We start from the raw sequence: 9,072 nt of genomic DNA, 5'->3' as shown, positions 1-9,072 counted from the left end.
GCTGTACGAGCTCTAGCTTTTAACTTCTGTGGTTGCTCTTGTTAAACACCTCCAAGTGGAATAAAAGCTTCATTTCTGATTCAGTGTGAACCAGGGCCTTCTGCTTCCTCACCTCAGGAAAATAAAATAGCCCCCACTGCACTTTTATCGTGATTTGATCTCAATCTTTGTTTTCTGAAAATGTTTTGGTTTGGTGGCTAAACCAAAATATTAATCATGCTCAGGAGTCGTGCCTGAAACCCTCCCTCCTGCTCACAGGGCAGGCATGACCTAAGAGGAGGACAGAAGGGGCTGAGAATGGGAAAGCATTCTGCGAAGTGTGGTAAGTCTAATAGCTAAAGTACCATCATTCTTCATGTCTCAGTATGAAATTTTCCTGAGCAATGTGCAAAAATAACAAGCCAGAAAGACCTTACTGGCTGAAAATACAGAGAATACTGTGAAAGCCATCATGGTAAATTGTTCAGTTACTACATAGCACTAACTTCCTTTTTATTATCAAACTCAGAAAATAACATGTTTTATTGTAATATCAACACTATATTCTTTGGGCTGTATTTAGCTGTTTATTTAACAACATAAACCTTCGAACAAGGCCTTGCCTAGCCTCCGAACCATTGAAGGGATTATTTTCTCTGGGGAAACTGCCTTCTCTCTGGGGAGGACTGGTGTGGAGTCAGGCTTTGAGCTGGATAGCCACTAAGTGGAGCAGGCAGGGAACCTCTCGGTGCCGGACCCAATTGCCCTTCACGTCAGGTGTGGGGTTTATTTCCTAGTGCCAGTTTATTTGCAGACATTTTCTTGCAGAGCAAGAGACCTCATCACTAATTCTTACTGCTACTTTTCAATATTCCAGTTCACATCCTGCACTGTGTATAGTAATTCTGTGTGAACAAGTGCAATTTAAGGCATCCTAGAATTTCCGCTTCTATAACATATGGAGAGATTTGTAAATGTAATTTTTTTAGTGGGTGTTTGCAGAAGCCACACCAGCCAATGGATGCTTATGAATGCTTTCTAGGCCATTTCTTCTGCAAAACTCTGTTCTGGATTGCAGATAATTAAAGAAAGAAGATTAATTGTTCAGTTTGGTGTATGTTTTTTGCAGATTTTGTTAGTAGAAAAGCCTTTACACTTCAAGTGCTGGAGAAGAACATGCCTATAGCATTTTGAAATTATTTTCATCACAGAAGAAGAGAGCATTTGGCACAAAATCACATACAGGATTGAACCCAACCTGGATTTCCCGACTTCTGGTTCTCTGTTTTACCTATTAGCTGGTTTTTTTCATGTAGATAAATGAAATATAGACAGTTTTGAAGAATACTGTGTTGAAAAATATGTATTTGGAGTCTCCATGAAACTTTAAATTTTTAACATGCTTTCTAAGCTGAAAAGAATCCATTCTGATTATAAAGCCTCAAGCAGTTTTGCAGAGATAGGTGTTGAGAACACTCTGTCATTTGCATTATGAAGCATATCGTGTTAAAGCCCTTATTCAAGCCCATGAAAACGCTCACTGATTTCAGCAGGCTTTGGATGAATCCCATATTTGCCAACTTGTAAAAATGCTATCAATATAGAACTCAAGTTTTGACTGTGGAAATTTCCGTTTGACAACCTGATTGGCAAAGACTTTAATACAACTATTTATACGCTCCCTAGTTTACAAAATATGTTCCCCAAACTTAACAATTTGATGAAAATTGTTATGTGATGAAATTGTTTTATGAAAATCATAACTTTGTGTATAGAATTGCAATCTGCACAATGAAAAGGCATTTTTGAAGCTTTAATTTCTAATATTTTCCCCCTTTATCAAGCTTGGATGTTTTGTGAGTGTTTATAGCCAAAGCATAGAGCATGCCAGAAACACATAAAGCTGTTATCCCCTCTGAATATTCCTAAATTGCCTTATTATTAAGTTACTTCCTAGAACACCCTTGAAACACAAATACCCTCAGTTTAAATTGAGGAGGTGTTTGTTTTCAGGTGCTAGAAGGTAAATAGTGTTCCTGTAGGTTTTCCCCCCTGCCTTGAAGTACTACTACACCGAATATTATGCATCTTTTTCAAGGGACCTCTCATTCTTTAATGAACTGATTTTTGTCAAGACAAGTAAAATCGATTGAAATGCTCTTATAACTCTCCAGTCTGAGTGGAGGGATCATAATCAGCTTCAGGAACACTGTGGTTCTGAATATACTAAGGAGAAAAATCATCAAAACAGAAAAAAAAAAACCAGCATGAGCCATTGTGCGCCTGTTTCCCATGCTTATTTATGCAGCATATATTTAAACTTTTTAACATACATCCTATTCAGTAAGAATTAATAGCACTGTAAATTAGCTGCTCCGGTTCTATGTTTGGGCTCAGTTGTGCCTAATCACTTTCTGATATAATTCCCCCAGAATTTCTCCAGAGGAAATTCTGCCCAAGGTGAGTTTGACCATTTCCTGACACGAGCTCTGCATCGCTGTCTTCTGTGCAATTGCCCTGAGGATGCGGCTGCTGCAGAGCGTACAGACCCAGTCACTAATCTGCAGGCAATAACTTCCATAGGAACGCTATCTTCCAGAACTGTTGACTACCTTTGAATGCTTAAAGTTTTGAATGATCAGGCCGAATTAATAAAGTAAATCAATGTCCAGAACGTGTAACCTTTGCAGTTTCTGCAGGTACGTGTTTGTATTGGTATCTCAACATGGGCTTGTATAACTCATCACCTTTAACTTCATCAAAATCATATTTTTTAAATACTTCTAATACAAAAAAAAGACTTCTCCAGTCTAATTGGGTTTCATTTATTCTGAAATAATTAATTTTTTTCCGCTAATCACTTAGTCTGTTGTTCTTTTTCCGTCTTTTTTAATAGGAAATTAGGTGTTTGCCAGTTGCCCTCTAAATTTGTTGAAGAACTTTGACTCTGTCCAAGGCAAGAAATGCTGTGGATAGATTGACATGGAGTTCCTGTGGGGAGCTTGCTCAAGCCATGTACGTTGTCAGCACCGAAAGCTGTGATTCACAGCGTTAGTAGAAAGAGCTATTTAAACAAGCAGAGCCATCCTCCATCCTAAAGGTGCGAGTTCACGCTGGGCAAGAATCTGCCCCAAGCTTTCATCTCTGCATTAAATGCTCATTCTAATGTGAAGGAGTGTTTGCTCAGAAGAATGTTGACATTTAAGATGGGGGGGTGGGGGTGGGGGGTGGGAATCTGTGCTTAAAAACTCCTGAAAGGATTTCATCTACAGAAACATACCCAGTCTCGCATTATAAATTTTTAAATCACTGTAAAATGTTTTCTTTTCCATTATCTAAGACAAATTCACCACCTAATTACCTCACCTTTTAGGTATAATTAATGCATTCTTGAAACACAGTAGAGATTCCACTTAACGTTGGGATTTGTGCATTATGGACATCAGACTGCTTATAGTCCAGAGCACCCTGCCATCTCCGGCACCCACTAGATAAAGACGGGTCCGTGGGCTCTGCCTCCCCTGTCCCCTCTGGCCCCACAGGTGGTCGGTCCATCAGCAGGAGCTTCCTCCCGGCAGAGGGCTGCGCCTTCGGTCCCCGTCCCACCGGTCGCTCCCTTGGCAGTGCTGCTGCGCTCCTCCGAGTCTTCTGGCAACGATCTGCAGGGGAAGGGGCTGAGGTGACCCACCATCGCTGCTCCAGGACAGAGCCAAAGCCTGTTTGGGAGCTGGATTGGATTTGCAGCTGAAGGAACAACCTCTTGTGCCAAGGCTATCAGCCTGCCCTCTCGGTAACAAGGCTCTGCGAGTAGTGTGTTAGTGTGACTTGGCAATCACCGGGCACGCTTCAGGCAAATGAAAACGCTATTTCAGATTTTCCTTGAAGCACCTTTCCAATATTCTCACTGTCACGTCTTATTGCAGACGCTTCTCTTAAAGGCTAGCACAACAGCTTACAAAGAGATGGGGAATGAAGTGAAACAAACTAGATTTTGTGTTCTTTTTACCTAAAATGTCTTACTATTAGAAATATATAATACTTCTAATTATTTCTATTTCTACAGAATAGAAATTTCTACAGAAATTATCTTGATTTAGATTCACAATAGGCCTTGGCTCTGACAGCGACTACTCCTGAGCCTCCCATGGGCAAAGTGCATTTGGCTGAGCCCACTCACCAGGGTTCACACGCTTTTTCTTCTTGCAGCAGCAGGACATCCTGAGCGGGCACAGACAAACGAGGAGGAAAATGGCAGACAAGATAAAATACCCTTTTCTCTCCCTGTGCGTTCCCAAGCCCTGTATTGTTACCAGTTCAGTAGGACCAGGAATGATCACAGGATTCAGAAGAATACAAAAGCCAACTCATTTATCAGGTGCCAGGAAAAAAAAAAAAAAAAGAAATACCAAATGGAAGTGGCTCATCTGCCACGTCAGCCCCAGCACATCATAGGAGCCTGCTCATCCCTCTGTTGCCAATTTACCGCTGAAAAGCAAAGCGTCAGCATCTTGAGCAGCCTATGGCAAGAGGCAGCATTTCATGCAAATCGTAAGATCTTGGATACAGCAATAACTATGCAAGGATTTCATTAGCAAGGCTTGTCCTGTTTCCTTAAGGCCTGCATCATAGCAGACTTGCTAATAAATCTGATCTGAAAGCTATGTACTGATGCTAAATTATCCTTTCCTAAGCCCTTTTCCAACCTCCACAAACTTTCTGCAAAACCCAGATGGGGATCTAACCGCTGTTCTGCTTTTTCAAGCTTGCCTCAGGATTAGCGTTATAAAAATCAGATAGGAAGGTAATGAAAATACATCTTCCTGGCAGGGTACATGCTCTGGGGGAAAGTCAGTTAATGCGGAGATTAAAACTGAAAACTGCTATGTGCATCATCAGTCTGGATAATACGATTTGCAAAATGATACCGTACTTTAGACTCGGGCTCTGATACCTTTTGTGTGTCTGCCTTCTCTGTGGAGAGGAGTCTCTTGCGGAACACTGAGAAGCCAAAGTCCTCCTTTCCAGCAACCACACACTGTACGTGGCTATGCCAACCAAAGCTGGTAAAGCAGCTATTTATTTAAAACCCGCCTAGTAGGCCATTAAATTCACTGGTATTTTGGGACTGACAGTTGGCTACTAATGTCTCTAATACTTCCACTGCAGCTGGCATTTATATGAATAAAGATACAAATCTATCTCTGAATTTAACTCATTTCATGCTATGAGCAACAAATACGTTTGTGGCAACTTAGTATGACAATGTGCGTTCACATTACATGACGTATCAGTTATGCGGGTATCCTGGAAAAAAAAATGTTTTAAGGTGTGTTTAATCAGCAAAAATCTAAAGATAGAGAGATAATAATCTTTGCCATCTTGCAGTACTTCACTGAAGTGCATTTGTAAGGTGGCAAAAGAGTATGTTTCATAGAAGTGTTCAATTATAACAGTAATAGTGAACTTTGTTAAAGGTAAACTCTCTCTCAGTCAAGTATGAAATCGCTGATTTGCAGAAGGAAATTGTTTCCCCGGCAATCTTTATGGAAGGTCCAAATGATAATTTAATGCTTTATAACTGGAATTTTCAGGCTTGCTGCAGAACTCTCTAGCAGGAATACAGGTCTGGATGAAAACAACAGGTAATAATTTTTGATAAAATTCTGCAGACTTCTTATTATCATTTCTGTGAGACTGTTTCTATAAAATTCTGGCTTCTTTTTTGTATTCTGTGACATTTTTCCATAAACTAATTACAGTTTTTAAGTTTCTTTTGATTTTTTCCTGTTCTTTTTTTCTGTTCAGAGACATACATACACCTTGGAGAGTAAGTGCGAGCAATCTGACGGGAAATGAAGGGGGTTTGTGATGCAGGCACTGGTCTGAAGCTCCGGAGATCTGGACTCAACACCTGGCTCTGCGTCAGGGCTTTTGTGTGACCTAGAGCAGGCGGCAGCTGGCACCCAGGTGCAGCCCTGCGGGGCATGGGGAGCAGGCAGGACATGTTGGACACGGAGCGTGGCTCTGGGCAGGGCTCGGTGGCTCCACACTACCCCTCCCTGCTAGCCGGGAGACGCAGCAGCAGCCCACCCAAGCCCAGGGGCACCGAGCTGCACCCCGCGGGACCACAGCTGATGTTAACCCAGGTTTAGGCAGCCCCACCAGCATCCCACTGACCTGCCCCAGCTCCTGTTTAGCTGGTGAGCAGACCCACAGCTCCTCGTGCAGGTGTCACCCCAGCACCCACAGACCCCACACAGCAGCACCCACCCACCCTTGGTAGAGCATGGGGGCCCCTTTAGCTCTGTCCCTTCCTCAGGGTTTCATCCCAACTGCAGCGATATTCCAGTCACCCTCCCATAGCCTTTCCCAAAGATCCAGTGATGCTCTTCTCATCTCAAAGCCCATCTCATTGCAGCCCCCAGGTAACTCCTCCAGATAACGCCTGCGTAAATGGAGGCAGCCACAGATCTCTCTGTAATAAGGTAAACACGATGATTATTTTGCTTTTGGGTTTAGTACGGCCAACTCATTCCCTGAGCTACATAGTTTGTGTGTGACATTACTTTTGTAAACATCACTATGCTTCATTGTCGCTCTGTTTTGAAAGCCAATAGCCTTTACCTGGCAATTATGGTACGTATGTTGCCAATTTTCTCAAATTAGGCTGCAACAAGATTGGGAATTATTGACCCTACAGTAAATCAGATAATCTCCCTAGGCTTCAGTTTCCCCATATGAAAAAGTGGGAGCAATGCAGGGTTTTAGTAAAAGCTCTGGATGCTGAAGGACACCAGACAGTGGAGAACTGCAGAAGGTGCCTGTTGCTTGCTGAGTAGTCAGGTAACCTCACCAGAATTAACCTTCCTCAAAAACATTGCCTCTGGATGCAAATTATTATTTGTTTTAAGAATGTCTACGTATCTGAAAGGAATGATAATACACTGAGTAGAATGAAAATAATTCTGGACTTAGAACAAACATAGCTGAGCTTTCAGCTGGGGTGAGAGTGTCTTGATGCCAGAATAAACACACTCTAGTTTGTCTTTGGCCTCCCTCTGGAAAAACTAGCTGCATACACATAGCTGCCAACTTCTGTTGGCTGAGTTGACACACTTCTTTTACATATACAGATTTAACTCAGCCAGTGATTACAATAGGCTTTCTTTGCCTTTATATGGTTGTTTCATATTTCTCTGCATCTAGCTCAGCCTACTCCCAATTACATCTTCGTAGATTAAGAAACAAGCCTTGTGTTTCTGGGCATCCTTTGCAATTTCTTAAAATAGTGTGGCACTGATGCTTTTAGGCTTAAGGGGTGCTAAACCCACAACTTCTAGTCAGTTGTTGAAATCTGATAGCGTCAATAAAGAATGACGCTAAATAAGTATTAGAGCAGCCCCCTTTTCACCCCGAGAAATATGTTGTTCTTGATCATTCTCCCCTAAGATTGATCCATATTCAGCTTTTTAAGAAGTGTTCTTAAATAAGCAGCAGACTGTTTACACATGCAATAATTCTTTGTCCAAATCTTCACTATATTTAAGCAGAACAGTGTTCATATTCCCCAAAGAAAGAGTTTTCTCCAGGACGTGGTCTATTAGCATTGCATTAGCAGAACAAGTCTGGAAGCTGGAACACACACCTCTGCGCTACGGACTTCTCTCTTTACCGAGGATGAATAGATGTGCAAAATGATACGTGACGATTAAGCCATATGCAAAGACTGCCGATGACCCTTGATTTCCACTCTCTGCAATGACAAGTACCGCTAAACATATTGCTTTTTTTTTCTCCAGGTTTTTCTCCACTGAACTCCACTCAGAAGTTCAGTGGTTACCCCCTCTTTGGCAGATGCAATAGATGGAAGGGGAGGTACAGTCAAGCAGAGGAGACAACAAAAACAGGTGAGAAAAAGTATTGGGAAATGTTAATATAATGTTAATATAATGTAAGCAGGACCAGTATTCGTCACCAGCGTATTCTGCTTGCAGTAATAGATTGTTACTTTTTTCCATCCTGATAATATCAGCGTGGTCCCGGCCCAGTGCCCATGAAAAGACTCTCTTCGGTGCACTTAGAATGAATCCAAACCAGGGTAACACAAGGAAGACACGAATCATTACATACTATGCATATTTGTCTGGCGTGTGTTAGATTTTCCTTTTTATCAGTTCTAAAGACTGCAGTGCTTTCAACAATTTCTTTTTGTGGTATTTTCCTATTTCGGGTATATTTTACACAATGTTATCTAAGCTGAAGTCCACTGAAAACCTGGATGCATTCTTGTAACTCGCAACCACCTTTAAAATCCAAGACAAATTAGTCAGAAAGTAAGAGCAAAATAATATATTGGCCAAAGTAAAGAATTAAAATCCTCTGGATTGGAAACACTTCCTTCCATGGCAAGCACTACCTTGTCCTCTTTTATTTTAGAGGTCAGCACAGGCAAGTACATAGTTTGTATAGTAAGAAAGCGCAGCCAATCTCTCTATATTTGGTGGTGGTTTTCTGCTATAAACCAGCATTATCTCAGGAGACTATTTTGTTTCTTCGTGGGAAGCTTTGCAGAGGGCAAACAGGATAATGTCCTGAGTCTGCAAGAGTCAGCATAATAATAGCACAAATTGCCAGCCAGCCTCAACCTTCATTATTCCTGGGTCAAAGCAAGGTGCTGGGGTGCCAGGAGTGTTGCTCTCATTCCTTTTTACCAAGTTGCCTTTTGTCTGCCACCACTTCCTTACTGCAACAGCCCTTCTTTCTCTTCAACAACAACTGGTAAGGTGCGGTCAAGTCCGCACTGTCTGGCATCCCACTTGCTGCAGCCCCGGCACTGCTGCTAGGATCATTAACACCACTGAAATTCCCCCTTTGTAGTCACAAAATTCCCTAAAGAGGGTTTAACAGACCCAGAAAACAATGCTGGCAAAGGCAGCAAAGGGCAGGCAGGGTTGGGGATGTTTGGAGAAGAAAATCCTGAAGCTGTTTCAAAAGGGGAAAGCTGCGGCCAGGGAAGAGTCCAGCTCCTGGATGCAGCCCCTGCTTAGCAGGAGCTCACCTGGACTTTCTGTACTGGCAATTTGCACCAGATTT

This window comes from Pygoscelis adeliae, unplaced genomic scaffold (assembly GCF_000699105.1).
Source record: "Pygoscelis adeliae isolate BGI_AS28 unplaced genomic scaffold, ASM69910v1 Scaffold190, whole genome shotgun sequence".
NCBI classification, from domain to species: Eukaryota; Metazoa; Chordata; class Aves; order Sphenisciformes; family Spheniscidae; genus Pygoscelis; species Pygoscelis adeliae.
Note: the sequence above shows the minus strand (reverse complement) of the source record.